Source organism: Schistocerca gregaria, chromosome 4, assembly GCF_023897955.1.
Source record: "Schistocerca gregaria isolate iqSchGreg1 chromosome 4, iqSchGreg1.2, whole genome shotgun sequence".
NCBI lineage: Eukaryota > Metazoa > Arthropoda > Insecta > Orthoptera > Acrididae > Schistocerca > Schistocerca gregaria.
In genome coordinates, this window is record NC_064923.1 from 682,989,898 (window position 1) to 683,014,080 (window position 24,183).

Consider the following 24,183-nt stretch of genomic DNA (forward strand, 5'->3'; position numbering starts at 1 on the left):
TCTTATTTTTTATTACCAACAATTTCTTTTTGTATGTTTCAGTTTATCCTTTATTGTCATTTTCCAGGTACATTATTCATGAAACTAAGATTATAACAATGTGACAACACAAATGCTTTACAAATCATGCACATAAAATTTGTATGTATAAAGTCATTTCACTATGTTGCTAACATAATTAATGTTATTGTTATTTATTGAGCATCAATTTTATCATATTCAATGATATAGGAGTTCTTGTGTTACATTATGTGAAATTGTAATTATACAGTAAATTAATAACATAGGCATGCAGTGGTAAAACATACATAAATATATATCTTGTGCAGCATATAGTAGAGAATAACAAAACAAACAATAATTAATTATTTATAGGGCATACTATTTTCATACATTTGTTTTTCAGATCTGACTTATCATTATCATTGACCACTATAGTAGAGAATAACAGAATAAACAATAATTAATTTATTATAGTGTGTACAGGCAGACTATTTTCATACATTTGTTCAAATATGAATTATCATTATCATTGTCCACTATGAATAACAGAACAAACAATAATTAATTAATTATAGTGTGTACAGGCAGACTATTTTCAAACATTTGTTCAAATATGAATTATCATTAACATTATCACTGACCACTATGTTATGAAAATCCATGTACTCTGTAACACTGTAAAAATATTCTCTTAATAACATTTTAAGCTCATTTTTAAAAATGTAAAACTTTTATATCTTTTTGATGCTTAAGGGTAGAGCACTAAAAAGGAATTTGGGGTGATATATTGCACTTTTGTGATATTGGGCTGTTTTGTGTGTTTCTCTGTGGAAATCATTCCTGTGTCTAATTGGGTAGTCGTGGCACTCACTATTTAAAGAAGGAAATTGGGGGTGAGATTTGATAAAGCAGATACTTTCATAGATATATAAAGATGGAAGTGACATTATTTGAAATTATTTGAAAATTTCCCTGCAGGGCTCTTTTGGTGCAGCCCCTTCCAATATTCTTAATGCTCGTTTTTGAATTATGAATGACCAGTTTGCCAGACTTGAATTACCCCAAAATAAGACACCGTACCACAATAGACTATGCATAAGAGCATAATAAGCACATATTACTGTTTTTTCACTGCAGCAGTTTTTCAGCATTCTGAGTATATAGTAGCATATACTTCACTTTTTATTGAGCATTTCACTATGTTTATCCCACTTTAGATGCTTGTCTAACCAGATATCTAAAAAATTTGTATTTGAACTTTGTAAAATCTTCTGTTCACCAAGTTTCAAAACTATATTGGGCTTTACTTTATTCGATACGTGAGTCAAATTCATCCATACTGCTTTTTTTTCTCATTTACGAATAAACAATTATCTCTAAATCATTTTCCTGCTTTTTCTTTTGTTATTTCTACTATGTGTTGCAAGTCAGTCTCATTTTGAGCTTTAATAAAAAGACTTGTATCGTCCACATACAATACAGCATTATCTAGTGTTAAACAGTATGGTAGGTCATTTATGAAAATCAAGAACAAGAGGGGTCCCAGCACAGAACCTTGTGGCACTCCATTACTAACTTTCTTATATTCTGAAAAGTAAGAGCTACCCTCGTGAACTATTTCTACTTTCTGGTATCTGTCTAACAGGTATAATTTAAACCAGCTGTGAACAGTACCACGTACTCCATAGCAATATAATTTCTCAAGCAATAATTCATGATGAATAACATCAAATGCCTTTGATAAGTCTGAAAACACCCCACAGTTTACTTTTTTTATGATCTATAGAGATCAGGAGAAGTTTTGGGAAATTATGTACAGCTGTTTCAGTTGACCTATTTTTTCTGAAGCCATTTTACTCACTGACTAATATTCCTTTTGTGTTCAGGAAAGTGGAGAATGTTTCATGCATTATTCTTTCAATAACTTTTGAAAAGCAGGATATGGGTCTTAAAAAATAAAGTGAAAATGAAAATGAGTTGCTAATGTTGTAGTAATTCTTCTGAAAACTAATTATTTGGAGGCAGGATACATCACAGTGACCACAGCAGGAGCATAATAAAGAAATATGTATCATCACAAGTTTGATTTTGATTAAAGTCAAATCTCTCGCTCACAAAAATGGAACTCCTGCTTTATTGTTTTATTGGTAGTCAGGTACTGAGTCATTTTTGGGGAGCAGAAAAGCTTGGTGATGGTCTACCATGATAATATCTATGATGTATAAAGCAATGGAATAATGTGTATTACACAAAGAAAAAGCAGTAATTGGACTTTTTGACAAGAAATTTAGACTGCAAGTTTCAACATGAAATGTACAATTGCGCTTATAGTGACACATGTGTATCACACAATCAACATATGACCAAACTAATCACATCACAATGTTATTAAAAGATTGAAACAGAGACAAATTCTGAACACATCATTAGTGAAAGGTTACTTACTAGACTACTACAAAATCAAAGTATAAATGGATTTAAATATTATCATTAGTATCTGTAAAATTATAAGTAACAGTGAAATGCATCCTTACAAGAATGTGGACAGAAGAAGAAAGGTGATAGGGAGCAGGCTATATGTGCCTCAGTTATTTTTTTAAGTTGAAGAATGAAATTACTACAACAGTTTTAAACAGCAACAGAGATACAAAGTATAATTGAATGTTTGACTTATCATGACAGATTAATTTATTACAATCCATGCAAATGTAACGTATTTTATGTCTGTATGCCTTTTAGTTTCTCTTGAAGAGTTCTATGATATTCAGAATCAGAGATCTTGGCAAAATCGCGTGAAATGACAACTAGCTCATAGCTCTGTATGAGTTGTCACAGCTGAGTTTGTAGGACCATGCAGTATATCGCTCTTTCCCTAGAGAAGTATTTACAGATGCAAAACTAAGCTGCTGATAAACAGTTATTCTCAGAAAAGTGGTTTAGTATTATTTTGTAAGATACTTTCTCAACAAATTGTGATCATTCAGGTAGGATGAAGATGGATCCATAGTTAGAGGTCATTGCTTTTCCCCACTTCTATAAATTAAATTATTAACACATGCTTCAGTCTCTCAGGCTACACACTTTGGCCCTACAAATCATTACAAAAGTAATTAATGGGGGGGGGGGGGGGGGGGGGGACAGTACTAGGCCTGCATATCATTTTAGTAGTTGAAACACCATCGTTGCCAGAAGAGTTACTGTTTTTGAGTGATTAAAGAATGTTCGAGTTTGCTTTAACAGTTTATTTGGCAAAACCAAGGTACAGATGGATTCATTTTGGTATTGTAGTTTCAAAGACATAGTTCATATATCCTGGGACAACAGGGAAATTCATGAAAAACCCAGTGATTTTTTTACCAGAAAAAAAGGAGAGAGAAAAAAATTTTCATTGTTTTAGTTTTCAGTTAATTTTTTGTGAATTTGCTGGTGAGATCTTATCTGCTAACAAAGAATTTTACTTTATCACACTACTGCAGAATAATGCTGCAGTAATTCAACATAAATAAGAGAAAACATCAAAATAAAACTTTAGTTGAGAAGAAATGCACCCTTTACAACAATAAAGTACAGTGCATACACAAGCATCAGTCAACAGCAAAATTTGCCAAAGGCTTTAGTAAAAAAAAAGACTATGCAATACTTTGTAACAACAAATTGCTTTTGATAAGTGTAACAATACAATTATTTACTTTTCTAACAGGTCACAGGAAAATCTTATGAATGGTAGCTTGAGAAGCATTACTTTCAAAGTTAATTTCCTTTTATTCAAGATGAATTATGTTAGGTGTGAGAATATGGAATGAATTTCTTAAATCACAAAGTGGTTGACTCTCATTTCAAACATAACACTTTGAGAACCAGCCACTTAGAAGAATTTGGGATTCATGAGCCTAGCCATTTATGTCATTATTTGAAATTTTGTGTTTCATATATCTTAAAGGGTAACACATACTAAAAAAGGCTAATACTAAATGTGAAAGCCTAGCTTTTCTTGCAACTATATTGTGTACATATTAATTTACACCACTAACTTTTCCTATATGTGAAAAGAGCCAAAGAAAGGAAGTACTTTCATCAAATGCAGTGACCACAAATCATTTCAGTAGGCCTACGAAGTTTTGTAATAACAAGAAAGGAAATACCAGAAAATAGATGGAACATACTTATCATGCAACAAGATAACTACCAATACAGGTAAGAAGAAAAAAAAGATATTTTCATAGTTTCACACAGTCATGGAAAGGGCTTAGCTGGCATTTTGTGTAACATGAAAACTATATTCAAGGTTAGTGGAATAGCGAAACCGGGTGCCCCTTTGTGCGAAGCTTTAAAAAACTGTGAACATCCTTTGAAGCTGGGAAGCAACTATTTAATAATAGGAGGTGCTAATGATGTTTATAGGAACGAGGGCAAATTCGCCACAAGAGCTCTAAGAAGTACATTACAGAAAATTACAGATGTTAACTTCTTCATTGCCAGTATCCCACAAAGACATGATCTTATAGAACAATCCTGTGTCAATAAAGAAATCACAGTTACTAATAGGAAATTTGAGAAAATCTGCCGAAGCCTCCCAAATGCCACATATGTGGATGTACCATCTGCAGAGAGAAGTTATTTTACAAGGCATGGACTTCACAGAAATAAACTTGGAAAATCATTCATTAGTTGAGAAATCCTTAATGCAGTGGAGGCAGTTAAGGACAAGAATAGCACGACCATACCACTTCAACCACCAAACACAGCAACTGAAAATTTCCAACAAGAAAATGAAACTGAATCACTGACAATAGGTCCAGCACTAGAATCTCCACTTTCCTCAAAAACAGCAGAGATAAATGATTCAACTAGGACAGAAGTTTCCAAAGCAGCTTCAGCAGAAGCAGCTACATACTATGCAACTGCATCATTAACAAGAAAAAAAAAGCCTGATGTGCCAGCAGCCAATGATGACCTTTCATCAGTATTGGCCCCTCCTCAGTATTCAACAGTGAAAGACTTTTCACCAGTTTCACCATCATCAGAAGTAACAGAAGCAAACAGAAGAAGCACAAGAACCAGGAAACTTACAACTCTGCAGGATTTTTGGTACCCGGCCTCAGTTACAAGACTAACATAAGGCAGATACCTTCAGATACACCAACTTCCAAGTCTAACTGGCAACACACTCACCTCCACTGTCATCAACAGAAGAATAACCATACCACCAGCTCATCTAAAGGATTTTTTAGCATAAGGTCTAACGAGAAAGGCGCCACGAAGATAAGTGAAAACAAATGCCTAACAGTGTTTCACCAAAACATTCAAGCCATATAGAACAAAGCACAACAGCTAGAAGTAGAATTGGAAAATTCTGATAGCCAAATTTTGTGTATCACTGAACACTGGTGCAAAGGGAAGGAAATTGAACACATTGCATTAGCCTCATTTGACCTTGCATGTTACTATAGCAGAATCTCAATGAATGGTGGAGGTTCATGTATCTATGTAAAAAAAGGTTTGTCATTTAAAGTTAGATTTGATCTTTCAGATCTAGGTGAGGACAAACATTTTGAACTTTCTGCTGTTGAAATAATAGGACCTGGCATAGCACAAAAATTAGTCATATTTTGTGTGTACCGCTCTCCCAATGGAGACGTTGATATATTCTTCTCAAAACTGAATCAAAGCTTAGACAAGGTTTCTGGACCAAAAGCAAATGTAATTATCTGTGGTGACTTAAACATTAATATGATGAAGCCTGATAAGGCTAGCAACATATATGTGAATATTCTAAGCTGTTATAGAATATCCTCCCTTGTTAATTGTCCAACTAGAATAATGAAACGTATCATGTAGCTACAGATATTGATAGTAAAAAATGTCATATTGTTGTCCAAAACCTGGGCCTATCAGACCACCTCTGCCAGATCTTAAAAACCAACATTCATGTATAAACTCCTCCTAAACTGTGTACATACAAAAGAATGTTTTCCAAATCAGCCCTGTATCAGTTTAAATCCCAGCTAGAATATGAAGATTGGAGGGAAGTCTATGCAAAAACCAATGCAAATCAGAAATTTATCAAGTTCATGTCAATTTTTAAACTCAGGTTTGAAGAGATGTTTCCCAAAACTCTTTATCTAATTAAAACTACAAAGAGAAATCAATGCGTGACCACAGGTATCAAAAATCCTCACAAACTCTTAGATATCTCAACTCCATAAAAAAATAATCAATCTAACCCAGAAGTTCTGCAATTCCACAAAGAGGAAAAGGAAAATATACAGAAAGGTGTTGCTAGCCGCAAAAAACTTTCAAACAACAAAATATTACTTGAAGCTGAAAACAAGAGCAAAGCAGCCTGGAACATTGTCAAACAGGAAACATCTAACTCTGCTAAAAAGGACCTCCATTCACATATTAAAAACAAAGATGTACGAGTAGGTAACCCTAAAAAATTAGCTGATTTTGTAAACTCATATTTCAGTAGTATTACAAAAAAATTACAGCAGAAATTTCCAGATACGTATGATTTACCTTCTCAGAACCAGCCAACAAACTCAATGGTGCTCTTGCCAACTACAGAAAGGGAAGTGGCACTAGTTGTACACCAACTAAAAAATAAAACTTCAGTAGGACTTGATGAAATCCCAGTCTGTTTAATTAAAGAATGTATAGACTCCAAAAGGGCCCATTAACAGACATAATTAATGAATCTTTCGAATCTGGATACTTTCCGGAGTATCTAAAACAAGCAAAAGTTATACCTATCCTTAAAAATGGAGATGTGGAAAATGTAGAGAACTACAGGCCGATTTCTATACTGTCTATCATTTCTAAAATAATAGAAATACTAGTCAAAAAGAGACTGCTATATTACCTGAATAAATATAACCTTCCTTCCAATGACCAATTTGGTTTTAGGCCTGGAAAATGCACACAATCTGCTATTGCACAGTTCACTAAAGTAATTTTAGAAGCACTGGACAAAGGTGAAAATGTAAGTGGTATCTTTTTAGACTTGTCCAAGGCCTTTGATACAGTTGACCACAAAATCTTACTTCATAAATTAGAACAAATAGGAATAAGAGGTCTGACAAAGAAGTGGTTCAAATCATACTTGGAAAATAGAGTTCAACGAGTTGAGATATCACAAGTTTCAAACAATTCCCTCATAAAGCACCTGTCTGACCCAGAAAATGTGAATATAGGCGTCCCACAGGGAAGTGTATTAGGCACAATATTGTTTCTTATATACATTAACTACTTCCCACAAAGTATCAGACATGGAGAAAAAATACTTTTTGCTGATGACAGCAACATAGTAATAACGGGTGAAAATCCAACACAACTGTCAGAAAGAGCAAATGAGGCTCTCAGTAATGTCCACAACTGGTCATTAAAAAATAAAGTAACCATAAATGTAAATAAAACTAACTATACTAACTTACAATTAAAAAAAAACACAATGCCACTAGAATAAAAGTTAATAATAATGAATTAGAATGTGTAACAAGTATCAAATTCTTAGGGATGAATGTAGACAGCCAATTGAAATGGACAAACCATATCAACATTTTGGCAAAGAAATTATCCACAGCATGCTATGCTCTTAGAATCCTTGCACCGGTATGCAATAATACCTGTCTTAAAATAACATATTACAGATATCTACCCTCAGTCCTCAGCTATGGGATCATGTTTTGGGGAACAAGTGTCAGTAACATACAAACTGTGTTCAAAGTACAAAAAAGAGCCATAAAGATAATAACAAACAGCATTCTAACTTTTTCTTGTGAGTATATCTTTCATTAAGAAAAATCTCAACATGTACAACACAAACAGCCTAATACATGACCATGAAACAAGAGCTTGTCACCACCTCCATCTAGATAGAAAGAACAAGGCAAAGACACAAAAAAGTATATTTTATAATGGGATAAAACTGTATAACAAATTACCACAAGAAATTAAAGAAATAAATGAGCCCCTCACTTTCAGACAAAAGCTTAAAACCTCTTTAGTAAGTAAAAGTTGTTATACTGTAAAAGAATATTTAACATAGATGTAGATTATTAGCAACATATGACATTACCACCAAAATATTATGTAATTATAAATGTGTGTATGACTAGATATAAAAACTACACAAAATATGACAAATGTAAATGTGTGCTCATGTGTTGTAAACTGATGACATCCATACAATATTTATTGCTCCTCAGATGAATAAATAAATAAATAAACATTTGTGTGTAACACACTACTTAACAGTGATATTGCTGTTGGCTGACCTCGTCATGTGTCCTACTTTGCCAAATACCCCCTTACATTAACTGTACGTAAAATTACAAATGTGAGACACTACAACAATAGAAATTCTTCTACACAGCAAAAAGAGTTGTCAAGGAGAAACTTTTCAGATTGTTTCCAAATTTTAGTTTACTGTCCGTCAGACATTTTATATTGCATGTAGGTGATCAAAAATTTTTGTTGCAGCACTGTGCACCTGTTTTTGTGTTAAGAGCAAACTTAATGTGAAGTAATGGACATCATTTTTTCCTCTGGCATTTTAATTATGTACTTCATTGTTCCTTTTGGACTGCAGTGTATTATTTACAACAAACTTCTTGAGAGAATACATATACTCTGAAGCAGTAGTAGTCAGAATGCTCAACTTCTTAAACAGATGCCTACTAGATGATCATGGGTGACCACCTCATATTATTCTTACAACAAGTTTCTGGACAATGAAGACTTTCTTTCTTAAAGATGAGTTATCCCAGTACATTATTCCATAACATTATTGAATGAAAATATTCAAAACAAGTCAACTTACTGATTTGTCTCTCCTCAATATTTGCATTGATTCTCAGTGCAAATGTGGCTGAACTATTATGGTGGTTTGAAAAGTTCCTGGAATCACCTTGATAGGTCAGTGCTAGTGCAACGAGCTGTCCATGTGATATTTGGACTGTTGCCTGTAAAAACATTCCATGTCAGAGCTCTTGGACAAGAGCTGTGGCGGTAATGTGACTCTGTTGTTGTTCCCATGTAGTGATTTGCGAAGAAGGAAAAAAAATCAAGATTCCAGCAGTGACTTAAGTACTTTGTAAAGAAAAGTATAAAAGCAAAGGACATTCATGCCTTTTTTCAGAATACACTGGGGCATTCTGCTCCTTCATACTCAAATGTTGGCAAGTGGACAAATGAATTTAAATTTGGTCGGGAGAGCTTAGATGATGATCCGTGCAGTGGTTAGCCGAGATGTGTCACTACTCCAGAAATCATTGCGTGTGAAATTGCTCATGCTTGCCAGATGTCTGAAAGGGTATATCACATTTTAACTGAAGACTTCAAGATGGGTGCCATGACTCTTGATGCATGCCCGAACACATATGCCATCACCATGGCAAAATTTCATGAACTAAGGTATGAATTGTTGCTACATCTGGCTTATTCGCCTGATATGGCTACATCAGACTTTCATCTCTTCCCAAAACTGAAAATTTTTCTTTAAGGATGAAGAGTCACTTCAAACAAAGAATTGATAGCTGGAGTTGACAACTATTTTGTAGGCCTGGAGGAAATTCATTTTCGAGATGGGATCAAGGCACTGTAATATTGTTAGACCATGTGAATTAATCTACAAGGAGACTATATTGAAAAATAAAAAAAGTTTCAGTGATGTCTGTGCTTCCTTTTTGTTCTGTTCCGAGAACTTTTCAAACCACCCTCATAAGTTGCTCTGAAAGTTTGAAAATGTGCGTTTTCCAATTTAAATTCTCATCAAAATGGAAACCTAAGAAGTTTGAAGTTTCCACCCTACTTATTACTTCCTTGCCATGTGTTTACTTATCACTGGTGTAGTACTCGTAGATGTGCAGAACTGAATATCCCGAGTCTTTTTAAAATTGAGGGTGACACCATAGGCAGAAAAGCAATGATACTTTTGAGAACATTGTTCACCATTTCTTCTGTTTCTGTATGTGTGGCTTGGACTGAAAAGAATCCTAGTGTCGTCAGTAAAATGAACTAATTCTGCTAGTTGTATATTAGGTTGAAAATTGTTTACGTTTATGAGGAACAATAGCGGACCTAAGATTGAGCCAGGGGAACCCCTTACATTATTTCTCACCAGTCAGCATTATGTCCCCAGACTATATTGGTTTCAGCACTCTCTTGGTTAGATATGACAATATCCATTGGTTGGCTATAACATCAATCACATGAATGTTCAATTTATCAAGGAGAATACTGTGATTACCACAGTCAAATGCCTTAAATAGGTTGCAGAAAACATCAACTGGCATTTTTTTATTATTATGGCGAGGAAACATGTAAGTGGCAGTCTTAGTAGAGCAATCCTTGTGAAACACAAACTACGATTTGCTGAGGATATTATTATTGCTAAAATGAAATATTTTTTAGAATAATCACATTCTCAGAAATTTTGGAAAATTATAAAGCAGTGAAACAGGTCAGTAGTTACTGGCATCTTTGTTATCATCGTATGTAAACAGGGGTTTAACAATGGTATATTTCGTCTCTCTGGAAAAATGCCATGAATTGGTGATACACTACAAATATGTATTTTGGATAAGACTGGGCTTATTATGTGGGGATAAATAATTAGTACTCAGTCGGAAATACTATGAAAACCAGATGAGCTTTTATGTTTGAGAGAATGTATACTTTTCTTCATTTTGTCAGAAGAATTTGCTGATCCTCTCATATGACTGAATTTTATGAGAGTGCTTTTTAAACATACTGCTGTGATTTGACTATTTGTCCCTAGGTTTTCTACTACTATATATTTAAGAAATGATTTTTAAATACATTGCTACCTGAGACTCACCATCATAACCTTTTCATTCAGTTCAGTAGTGATGGTATCTTGTTCTGTGGCTGGTTGTCCACTCTCTCATTTCACTACATGCCTTAAATCTGTTTTCAAAATGAATTATTTCTGACATTATGTGCATATTTCTTGAGTTTTTACTAACCTACCTTAGAAATTTTGAGTAGTTTTTGTAGTGTGCAACTACAGAAGCATGCCCAATTGCTCTTGCCAACAGATACATTTTCCTTTTCATTTCACAAGACCCCTCTGGTGAGAAATGGTTGTTTACATGGCTATTTAGTGACCTCTCTGATAAGTTTATGTGGAAAACTATTTTCAGATAATGATATGAATATATCATGGAATGGATTATATATTAGCCCATTATAAATTTCATCTCCTGTAAACTATTTGTAAAAACATTGCTCCTGCAGTCATTAATTATTCTAACTGATTTTCATTGGAGAGTATCCATACAGTAGAGCACTATGTTATGTAACATAACTGTACATTATGATCAGAAAAAGCATTTGGTACTGGGTACACAGTTATTTTCTTCCTTTGAGCTTTTTTTTTAAAAAAAAAAAAAATTGTCATTTAGGGTCCTGCTGTCTTTATCCACCTGTGTTGGAAAGTTAATTAATGAGATCAAATTGTTGGATACAAATAAGGTTTCCAGATCATTTTTACTATCATAATACTTTATGAAATCTGCTTTGAAGTCACCACATATTGTTATAGCCAATTGAAATTTCTTTTACAGTTCGCAATGGAAAAACATTTTGAGTTAATCCATGTCCAAGGTATTGTTTCCACTGGTCTGAAAACAGACATTCCACTCTTTTTGAAAACATACTCTGAACTAGTTGAAACTATTTAACTCATGGAACAAATGACATTGAAAGTTTGCATCAGCATAATTTTGCCTTTGTGCTTGCTAGAGTCTGAACTTTGACACTATACTTTTGTTACTACATTTCAACCAAATCACATAACACCCATAGTAATTGATTAAGCCACTAATTTATTGTAATGTGAAATTATTTTTTAGATGGATGTTATAATGGTACGTAGGGTATGCCCAATGCAAAACATAAAAGATTTCCATATACTTTTCTAATTTACTAACCTCTAGCGTTTCCCATAGACCAGAAAATAGTTAATTTGAAAATAAGAAGCTCTAACCTAACCAGTTTTCAAAACATTATGAAGTTTCTGAGAGCATGTATTTTTACACATTTCAGAAACTATATTGTAATTGACTACATCCATACAATGTATATTGTTAACGGATGAATAAAGAGATTGATTGATTAAATAGTTCACCCCAAATCACCAGTCTATGACAGGTGACCAATCAAGTTACATGATTGTGTCACATAAAGTAAAAGTCTGCAGTCAGAAATTGTAGGAAAAGGAATTACTTAAGTTAGTACGGGCAAAATCACAGCAGCTGGTCCAGTAGAAATAACAGCTCATAAAATGTAGTGCATTCAAGTCGCATCTCATGTCCTACCATCTGTCACTTATTAACTCAGGGGCAATAGCTTGTAATTATCATAATCCACATTGTGAACTGGCATTCAACTTTGATGACTGAATAGCTTCGACAGTGGCATACTGCCACTGCAACAATCCAAAGTGGCAACAGTCAGTGTTAACTAGTGCACACGCAATTTCACATTGCAACTTATTTCAATTGTGATGTTTAATGATCAAATTGAGAAACAATGTGTTATTCTTGTGAAATTATTCTGCCACCCAATATGGTGATTAATCTTGTGATGGTTATGTTGATTGTCCTTTTGTCACATTAAACAATTGATAATTATTTCATCAAGGGCAAAGGCAAAGCAAACTGATAGAAAGAACTGTAAGTGCAATATGTAATGTTCCTTTACCTGCTTTTAACAGGAACTTGTTAAAACAAAATTGGTTATCAACCATTAATATTTCAAAAGTACTATTAAATGATTAATATCCAACATAACTGTTTGGGCTACATTATTGGATCTATCATTCTGTTGCCAACAGTTTTCAGCCAGTTACAATGACTAAGAAAAGAGACACAAGTTACCAAGGGCATAAAAGCATATAAAATGAATTAGTTTCATTTGATGCCATGGGCTTTTGAAGCATGTAGTCATGGGAGCCTTGCATTAGAAAAAACTCGTAATTTATGGGGCATAAAGATGAGAAAGTGATATACAGGAAAGAGTGTCTGTGACAATAGAACATATTAACTTTGAGTGACAGTGAGCAGTAGAAATAATTTGAGTGGATATATACAGTAAACAGTCCACAGACAGTGTAATTAATAATAAATTGAAAAGAATACAGTTTGCTACAATAATGCATAAACAACAAGCATATTATGAATTTAGCTTCAGGCAGCCAGTAAGGAGATGAATTATACTGACATCATCTGACCATCCAGCAAAGCCAGTTATTGGAAAACAGTTTCAGGTCACTGATGTGGGCAAATGATCATACTGCTGTATTTGATTACATATTTTGGTCATCCAAGAGGAGCAGTGAAGACAGAAAAGATGGTGTGTTTGCTAGTGAAAGACAGGTAGTAAAAATCGAAAGTCAACTTTCTGATGGTATTAAGTTTGAAGATACAAAAGAGGTACAGAGTTTGGAGAGATGTAAAGAGGAATCTTATTTTTATGATGAACATAATGATAGTCAAATAATAGACAAAATGCCAAGGGCTTCACCCACCGAATTTGGTAACATAAAGGAAGAAGAGAATGGCTCAGAGATAGTGGAAAAAATTAAGATTAAATATGAATTTTATATGGAAAATAGAAAGTGGAAATAGAACAAGACCTGGTGGATTTTAAGTCAGTAATGAAAGAGTTGAATTCAAAATGGAGGAACAGGATAAGAACATATGTAGTAAGAAATACATTGGTATTTGAAATTCAGTAATGAATAAAAATAATATGGGCACTAAAAAAGACATTTGTAGTTTGAAATTAAAAATGCACAAAAATAATAGAGAAATATTAATTGGGTCATTCCATCTCAAATCGACTAACAGTCTGAACCTTGATATCTCAGATTTGGATGTATTTTTTTTTTCAGGTGATGTAACACTAGTTTTAATTTGAAATTTCAAATTTTTCTGACCTTTGGTTTTTCAGTTTCAAGGGTTTAAAAATAAAAAAATCTCTGTTTTTGATCAATCGATGATTGTTTTAAAATGCTGTAGCTAAAAAACTATACAACATAGAGAGCTCAAACTTGCACCATAGTTTTCCTCTAAAAATTCCCTTCAATTTGATATGTAACATAACTATGCTATGTACAGCAGAAAATTTTAAACTATTCAAAAAAAACATTTTTTGAAATTTCCAAAATATATACTCTCGAATTTTTTTAATAAAAATTATATGTGTTGTCCAGTCTAACTGACTACATGCATGCAAAATTTCAAGATGGGATCTCAATGGGTTCTTGTATAAAATAATATGTTACTACTGCAATACGCACTAGTGAGGTGAAAAGCAGACTATTTCTAGGCTATGAATACTAAGGTAGGCCTATGTAATTTTAACAAACTTAAATTATTATGTTAGCCTTTTTGTGCAACATTACCCTCTTATTGTTTGTTAATTCATTCAATGATATTTTAATGGGAGAATAAAATATATTTAAAAAATAATAGCTTAAGAATCTTATGATTTTATAAAACTTTCACTTTTTATTATAAAAAATATGAGATTTTCATATAGGGTCAAGACTCTAGTTTTGGCCATTACCCCACTTATGGCCACCTTGATGTAACATGTGAAAATTTGAGCTCCTTTGGAAAACCAGCCAGTCCTACCATAGATTGTAATAAGCAATATGAAATGTGCTATTCAATTGTCTATAGAAACATTTATTTGTTTGGCCTTCCTTGAAGTCACCATTTAATGAAAAGATCTGTGTTGCAGAAGTTGAGTTATGTAGTGTTTTTCTTTAAGCAACACACAATATGTTTTTTGTATCCTACATGTTGTACAAAGCATCAGAAGAAACTTAATTTATTGAGAGGTAAGATTAAGTATTATATTTTTATTTCCTACAAGTTAAACATGAAAAAACCTAGAAACATGTCATTAATGTGACCGTTATGTGGGGGCTCAACTCTAAATTAAAATGTGTATAAAATAATCATAGCAAAAAATTATTATGAATGCTCTATATTGTACTGTGTTTTAGTGTTAAGTTGTCCAATTGATCTAGTATAGAGCGGTGTAGTCTTAGTGTACGACATGCCATGTATGTGGTAATATATCAAACATCATAAAACACTATTATTTACTATATTTATTTTTTCTAGAATGTTCCAAATAATAGAAATGTAGTTATTTAAGTTGATAGTAGAATTTGTTACCTTGCAGAAATGGCATCTCAGAAGAACTGGGTGATTATTGCTGCTAAATGTTGTAACCCTTTTAAAGTAGAACAACATAAGGAAGTACGTGTACAATCACTAAGAAATGTAACAGACTGGATGTGCTCTCTAGACTTAGGAATCATTAGTGGCATGAAAATATGTGATGTGTGTAGGAGAAAGGTTAGTGAGAAACACAAAAATGAAGAAGTAGTAAACGATTCTTTTATTTATCCTCAATCTTACGTAGACTATTTGAACAAGTCACTGGAACTCATTGGTGAGTCACCCCTAAAGAAGGAAAAGTTTTCTGTGCCTGCCTATACAAAGAAAAAACTTGATAAAATAAAGTCTAGCTTAGAAAAGAACTTACTACCAGAATCGAGCCCTGTAGAAGTTATTACTGAAAGTTTCAAAGATGAATTGGAGATTATTCAACAGTTAAAAGATAAGTTTGCTCAAACAACAAATAGAAGTGAAAAAGTGATGATTTTGTCTATCTTATTTATGAGTTGGAGCTGTCAGAAAATAGAAGAAGAATTTGGAGTATCAAACCACATGGCTCATGCAGTAAAACTGTTAGTAAAAGAAAAAGGAATTTTGTTAAATCCTAATCCTAAACTTAGAAGAACTCTAAATGCGAATATTGTTGACTGTCTAAAAGACTTCTACAGTTCTGACAATGTTAGTAGAATGATGCCGGGGAAAAAAAGATTGTGTGACCATAATAAATAAAAATGGAAAGATCCAGATTCAGAAGAGGATAATGTTGGCAAATTTGCAAGAAATATACCAATTATTTAAGGAAAAGATCCCTACAAACAAAATTGGATTTTCCAAATTTTGCGAATTGAGGCCAAGGAACTGTATCCTGGCTGGAAGAAGTGGCACACATACTGTTTGTCTGTGTACCTTACACCAAAACATTAAGCTAATGATGAATGGTGCTAAAATGGAAAATTTTGTTTTGGGTGGAGATAAAACTGCTTTGAAATCTTATCATTCCTGCCTAGTCAAGATGATGTGCAATCCACCATCGCAACAATGCTTTATGGATATTTGTAAAGAATGTCCTGGTGTCTCTAGATTTAAAGAGCTGTTGAATACAAAGTTCACTGACTATATGATTGATGAAGTTACCTACAAAAAGTGGGTAACTCTAGATAGGTGTTTGATGTGAACTGTAGTAAAAAGTACTGATGACTTTATGGATGAGTTTTTTTGACACTCTAATGAAGGTAAAAACTCATTCATTTATAGCTAGTCAGCAGAAAGAATACTACAGCGAAATCAAGGACAATTTAACTGAAGGCCATGTAGAAGTCAACTGTGATTTTGCAGAAAACTACTGTTTTGTAGTACAAGATGAAATACAATCATTCCACTGGACTACCATCCAAGCTACACTGCATCCTTTCATCATATATTATAAATGGGAGGGAAAACTAAATCATATGCAGTATGTCTTCATATCAGATTGCCTGAAACATAATACAGTCACTTTCTATACATTCCAGAAAAAACTGCTAGAAATCATAAAGCATACCTTGCCTTTTGCAGTTAAAAAGATTACTTACTTTTCTGATGGCAGCACTGCACAATATAAAAATAAGGAAAACTTCCTTAATTTGTGTTTGCTTAAAACTGATTTTGAAGTTGAAGCAGAGTGGAAGTTCTTTGCAACATCCCATGGCAAGAGTGCATGCAATAGCCTTGGCGGAACTGTTAAGCGGCTAGCTGCTACAGCCAGCTTACAAAGGCCACATGACCAACAAATCTTAACACCCAAATCACTTTATATATTTGCCATGGAAAACATAAAAAACATTGACTTTGAATATTGCACAACAGAGGACTATGAACTGACCAACGAATACTTACTTCCTCGGTTTAGTGAATCAAAAGCGATTGTTGGAACACAAAAGTTTCACTCATATAAACCCTGCACAGAGAGTCAAATTACTGTCAAGTCTTATCGTTTTAGTCTGGATGAGTCTCTTAAATATGTGACAACAGTGAACCAAATAACATTGTCATATATGGAAAATATTGCTGCTGGTTTTGTGACAGTAGCATATAATGATTCTTGGTGGCTAGGATGCATTGAAGAAAAATACAATGACATGTGCCGAATAAATTTTTTACACCCAAAGGGTCCAGCCCAATCTTTTTACTATTCACAACCAAGAGATATATACTTTCTTACAACCAGCGAATCCAACAACAGCTACAAGAAGAACCTACACTTTAAGTGCTAAAGAAATGAAGTTGTCTTCAATTCCTTTGGAAAAATATCTTAAAAGATCATACAAGAAGCACATTTAAATTATGTTACACCTACCTCACTAAACACTAAGTTGTATAAATACCATGTGTATTAACTTTGTAAATACCAATTAGTATTAGAAATACAGTTCTATCCATGCAAATATCAACAAGTTAATCTTTTTCCCAAGTGAAATTACTTATATGCCAATTTATAATATAAGAAACTTGTTGTAAATGATTACAAATAACAATGGAAAACCAAGACAAAGATAATCTCTGCCATTTACAACTAAGGATGAAGGTGAGGGACTTTATTCAAAATGTTAACTTGTAGCATGTATATTACCAATTAAAATGCATTCACCTTCTTCTGGGGCATAGTTAAAAGAATCATGAACATTAAATTAAAACAACACTATATCATTTAATGAATTAACAAACAATAAGAGGGTAATATTGCATAAAAAGGCTAACATAATAATTTAAGTTTATTAGAATTACATAGGCCTACCTTAGTATTCATAGCCTACAAATAGTCTGCTTTTCACCTCACTAGTGCGTATTGCAGTAGTAACATATTATTTTATACAAGAACCCATTGAGATCCCATCTTGAAATTTTGCATGCATGTAGTCAGTTAGACTGGACAACACATATAATTTTTATAAAAAAATCCGAAGATACGTATTTTGGAAATTGCAAAAAATGTATTTTTGGAATAGTTTAAAATTTTCAGATGTAGGTAGCATAGTCATGTTACATATCAAATTGAAGGGAATTTTTAAAGGAAAACAATGGTGCAAGTTTGAGCTCTCTAGGTTGTATAGTTTTTTAGCTACAGCATTTTTAAACAATCATCGATTGATCAAAAACAGAGGTTTGTTTGATTTTTGAACCCTTGAAACTGAAAAACCAAAGGTCAGAAAAATATGAAATTTCAAATTTAAACTAGTGTTAGTGCGTACATTACCTGAAAATTCATCCATATCTGAGAGGTCATGGTTCAAATCATGTAGTACAATTGGTTGATTGGACATGGAATGACCCAATTACTAATCTTACAATCATGGACAAAAGTACAGTCTGTGAAAGTTTGTTTCAAAACTAAGTTAAACAGAGTGGTATAAGAAACAGACATGAAAATAAAGACAGTAAATATAGATTATGAAGATATCACAGACAGAACTAGAAAATTGTATGGCAAGAACATGGATGCTGTTGCTGATTCGTGCACCAACAATCACTTAGCATCAAAAAAAGTTTCTTCTAATAATAGGAATGAGCTTAAATGTTTTATCACTATTATAAAGGCAATGGGAGAAGTAAATGACAGTGTAGAATTTAAGTTAACTTAATTTAAAAACAAAGCAATTAAAATTCAGTGAGTAAATCATAGTTTATGTTCTATGTCAAGTGCACCTTGTAAATTGTAAGAAATTCAACAATTTTGAACCTTCTGGACTGACTTGATTTCATCAGAGAATTTAATGATTTTCCAAGCAGTTGGACTCATAAAGAAAACGTTTTCTGTGAGAGAGTATTTAAAAGGAGACTCCTGTGGATGTGCAGTTGAAGTAATTGAACCTTGTAATTCACAGGAGGAATTTGAGAAATCATTTTTGGGTGAGTCTTGCTCTAGAGAATGGTAACAGAGGATTTTACATGAATTTTGGGGTGCTGATGGCTACTACCTAAGAAGAAGTACCATTAAAGGATTTTATCTGTTTTGGATAAGTGGTGAACACCTTAACATTAGATTGGAGAATAAACTTCCTTAGCAGTTTAGGAAATTGCTGTTTCCTGTGCCTAGGAGCAATATTAATAATTTTTTTATACACCATATGTGGGTAAACTAGAGTGAGCAAAACTCATGTATAATGATAGTGGGAGGAGTTGTGATCCTGATAACCAATTGCAAGGTTACTTAAGTTGAGGCTCAGACTTAGACAAGAAACAGAAAGGAGCCACAAGTGAACAAAAAAACAAACAAACAAGGACTAATGTTCAAATGAATGGAGATAATGAAGTAACCAGAGAAAATAAATCATGTCTAGTAATAAGCAGAAATGTTTCCAGTGGAGGAGATCCCATTACATTAGGGGAAGTAAATCACATGCTAAAGCAAATACATGAAATAGAAGAGTGTTCAATTCTCCAGTATCAGAAATATCATCAGAGCTGTTAACAGATGCCATAAAAATGTAAACAATAGCAGAAAGAAAAGGACTTGAAGTGTCTTCCTTTATGGTCAGATAGTGAGGACAGAGATCAGCTGATTAACCACATTTTGTATGGAAGTGAAATGAAATGTCGTGTGACGAGGGCCTCCCGTCGTGTAGACTGTTCGCCTGGTGTAAGTCTTTCGATTTGACGTCAATGGGGATGAAATGATGATGATTAGGACAACACAACACCCAGTCCATGAGTGGAGAAAATCTCTGACCCAGCCGGGAATCGAACCCGGACCCTTTGGATTGACAGTCTGTTGCGCTGACCACTCAGCTACCGGGGCGGACCTGTATGGAAGTGAAAGTGACAGAAGTCTTGGTTCAAGTAATAGTTCAAGTGATGATGAAATTAGTGAAGAATTTAGTACTAATGAAGAGGGAGAGAAAGAAGAAATATGTGAATTTGTTTATGACTTGAAGGAAATATGATAAATAAATGTTGTAAATAAACAGAATAATAATGAGAAACAGTCAGGGCTAGTGAAGAAATAAGTAAAGAAGGAAGTCATGCTGATTGGTTCAAGTAATAGTTCAAGTGATGATGAAATTAGTGAAGAATTTAGTACTAATGAAGAGGGAGAGAAAGAAGAAATATGTGAATTTGTTTATGACTTGAAGGAAATATGATAAATAAATGTTGTAAATAAACAGAATAATAATGAGAAACAGTCAGGGCTAGTGAAGAAATAAGTAAAGAAGGAAGTCGCGCTGATTGTTATTTAACTGAAACTAAATTTGATGATCAAGTTGGTAGTTTTCTAGAGAAGAAATTAATGAGGATTTATTGTGTGAAGGAGATACAATGATAAGTAGCAGGGATGTATGGCATCCTGTGATTACGGCTGATTTGATTGATTTGATTTGATTTATTTCGTGTTCCATAGGTCCAGCTGTGTTGGATACACAAGGACGTGGAACGAGTCAGTTTTTTTACAAGTACAATCTGATAATCTTATAGCATATACAGAAATTTGAGTACATAATTTTTAAAAAATTTATACAGTAAATTCTTTGGGCAGAATTACAGAAAAAGAAAATACATATTTTCTTAGAGTCAGTAAAACATTACAGAAAACAGATACAGAGCACACACAGATACAGAGCTCAGGTTAAATAATGTTCTTAGTGCCATTATGTCAACTTGTATTATAAAATATTAAAATATTACAATTTATTTAGTTAAAAATTCATCTAGAGTGTAAAAAGCTTTTTCTAGCAGAAATATTTTAGTGCTTTCTTAAACTTACTCTTGTTATGAATCTCTGTCATTAAATTGGGAGGAAGAGCATTGAAGAGTTTTGCTCCATTGTAGTGGACACCCTTTTGTGCCAAGCTCAAATTTCTGAGCTCGCTGTGTATGTCATTCTTCCTCCATCTTTTATGTTCATGATAATTACTGTTTGGTTGAAATATCTCTATATTTTTACAAACAAAACACATAAGAGAAAAAATATATTGGCATGTAGTTGTGTATATTTTAAGTTTACGAAAACTATTTCTACGTGAGTGCAATCCACATATAATTCTTAAAGCTCACTTCCGTCCAATGAACACTTTCCTTGCTAATGGCTGGTTGCTCCAAAAAATAATTCCATACTCAGTGAGAGAATGAAAATAGCCATAGTATGCCACTTTTGCAGTGTTAGGTTCAACACATGTAATGACAACCTGTAAAGCATAGGTAGCACAGCTAAGCCTCTTACAGAAATCAATAATATGTGAAGACCAGATCATTTTCTTGTCAATGTGCACTCCAAGAAACTTTGTTGTTTCAATTCTTACTATAGGTTGATTACCACATGTCACACTTAATCTCTCTCTCTTTTTCTGTTTTTGTACAGAATTGAATAAAGCCGATCTTAATTGAATTTAATGAGAGACCATTCACCTTGAACCAATTATGTGATTAATGAGTTCCTTAAGATTGTTGTCTGTTCTACTGCTCATAAAAATTGTGGTATCATCAGCAAATAAAGTAAATTTACATGACAGGCTTGTACATGATGATAGATCATTTATAAAAATTAGGAATAATAGTGGCCCAAGAATTGAGCCCTGAGGCACTCCACATGTAATGGAACTACATTCAGAATATGAGGAAACGTCACATACCCCACCCGAACTATTCAAGATACGGTGTACCTGTTAAGTGTCAATTGAGAGTGAATGAAATGGACTGTGAGATTAAAGACTGTGGTGGGGTTGCAGTTATACATGCATATGTCAGTCAGTGCCACTGGAAAAATTTCTAAGAACATCATACAGGAAGTACTATTAACTGTGAATTTGGGGAGGGGATGGGGGTTATTGGAATATAACTTCTTAATCACTATAGATGTTATCTTGGGTACAGAGTTTTTGTTTAATTGGAATTTGAGCATTGATTTTGCCAATAAAAAATTTAGTTTTGTGTGTAAAGAAAATTTGTATGCAATGGTATTTTTGGAAAAATTGGCTGCTTACATACTTAGCGAATTAGACTTACTATTGACATACTTAGCCACTGGAGTTAATACAAATAAGAGTAAAGAAAAACAAGTACAGCCAGAGATAAATGAGAGAGTGGAAAATATTCAAGACATATCATGTGACCAAACTATGCAGGAAGTTGTTACTTTAATTGTTGATTCCTGTATTAACAAAAAAAAAGCTATGTACTAGTTTGGAACGAAATTTTAACCAACTTGATGGTCTAGTGGAAAAGGAATGCAGAGATTTGGTAATTAAAAATAAAGTAAATGGAAAGCAATTAGTTATAGCTAGTGTAAATAGGCTGTAATGAGAAGTATGTATGGTAGAAGGAAAAATATTTCCAAAGTAAAGAAACTTGTGGCTACATTGTCAAGAATAGATATGCTAAAATTAATAGAAATTAATAATGATGAGATAAATATGCTAAAGGTAAAGAGAAATTTTGGAGTTGACAATAAAGTGAGCAATGTGCAGAAACCATTGTTTAAAGCAAATATACGGAAAGTAGTCATCAAGGTGGATGTAATGGTCTGCATGTGTATTCTTTAGGGGTCAAGATCAAGTTCTTATTTACTTTTTAGTTTATTTTCGTTTTTCACTGATCTGGCAACTATTTTAAAAGGTAAATGTGGAATTTCACATAATACTGCAAAACTAGATGGTGGAACAAGGGGTCAGACAGATTGTGCATCCACTAGCTGGTAGATGGTTTATTACTCTTTACTGATAACACTGTTTAGTGGATAGTTTCTCCCTGAGTTGTGTGATTTATTCTCACTTTCTGGAATCACTCCATCATTTGAATATCCTATCCTTAGCTTGTTGGAAGAAGATTGTAATCGTCTTCATCTAGGATAGACAGAGTGAACAGTTATTTACAGCTGATTGCTGAAGTGTAACATTGCTAATTGATATGAAGTGGAGTGACCAGGTCAGGTTGGTAGTAGGGATGATGAATGCTCAACTTCAATTTATGGGGAAAATTTTGGGAAAGTGTAGGACATTGTAAAGGAGATGGCATACACAACACGAGGGCAACCCCTTCTTGAGTACTGCTCAAGTATTTGGGATCACCATCATGTTGGATTAAAGGAACTCATTGAAGCAACTCAGAGTCATGTTGTTTGATTTGTTGCCAGTTAGTGTGATGATGTTGCAAGTATTACGGAGATGCTTGATAAACTCTAATAAGTATCTCTGGCAGCAGGAAAATGATGCTCATTTTGTGAGACAGTATTGTGGAAATTTAGAGAACTGGCATTTGAAGCCAACTACAGAATGATTCTACTACCATCGATTTACATTTTGTATAAGGATCATGAAGATAAGATGAGAGATATTATGACTTGTATGGAGGCTTACAGACAGCTGATTTTCCCCAGTTCTGTTTTCAGGTGAAACAGGAAAGGAAATGAATAGCAGTGTTATGTTGTACCATCAGCCAAGCACCATATGATGGCTTGCAGAGTATGTATAGATGTAGAAGGAAAAGGTCTGTCAATAGAAATTTTGAGAAAAGTATCTTATTTTATTTTTGAATACAGTAATGATGCAATTTTGGGACGTAACAAATCTCTTTCAGCAAAATTGGTGTAAAAAGGTGAGCTAAAATACATGAAAATGTGATATTTATCACAAGGATTACAGATAAAGCTAAATAAATTGTAAGTATATAAAGCAATGATAACTTGTACAGCATCAGTCAAGGAAATGGTTCTAATAATTACTTGAGTATCGTTTATTAAGTATTTGGAAGCAATATAAAGTCATTTATACAGCTTAAAGTAAATATTAAAGTCAATTATAAGAGTGTGTTATATTACAGACATTCAGATGAATGTTGAAGTCAAAGTAAGTAATGTTTCCAACTGTAAAGTTTATTAAAAACAAAATGTTTTATGAGGTTGCCCTGCGGGCTTGAGTTCAGAAATATGTGTTAATATAAAGTGACATAAGGTTTTCAGTTATTGCTATTTTGTTTGTTACATGAGAGAAGG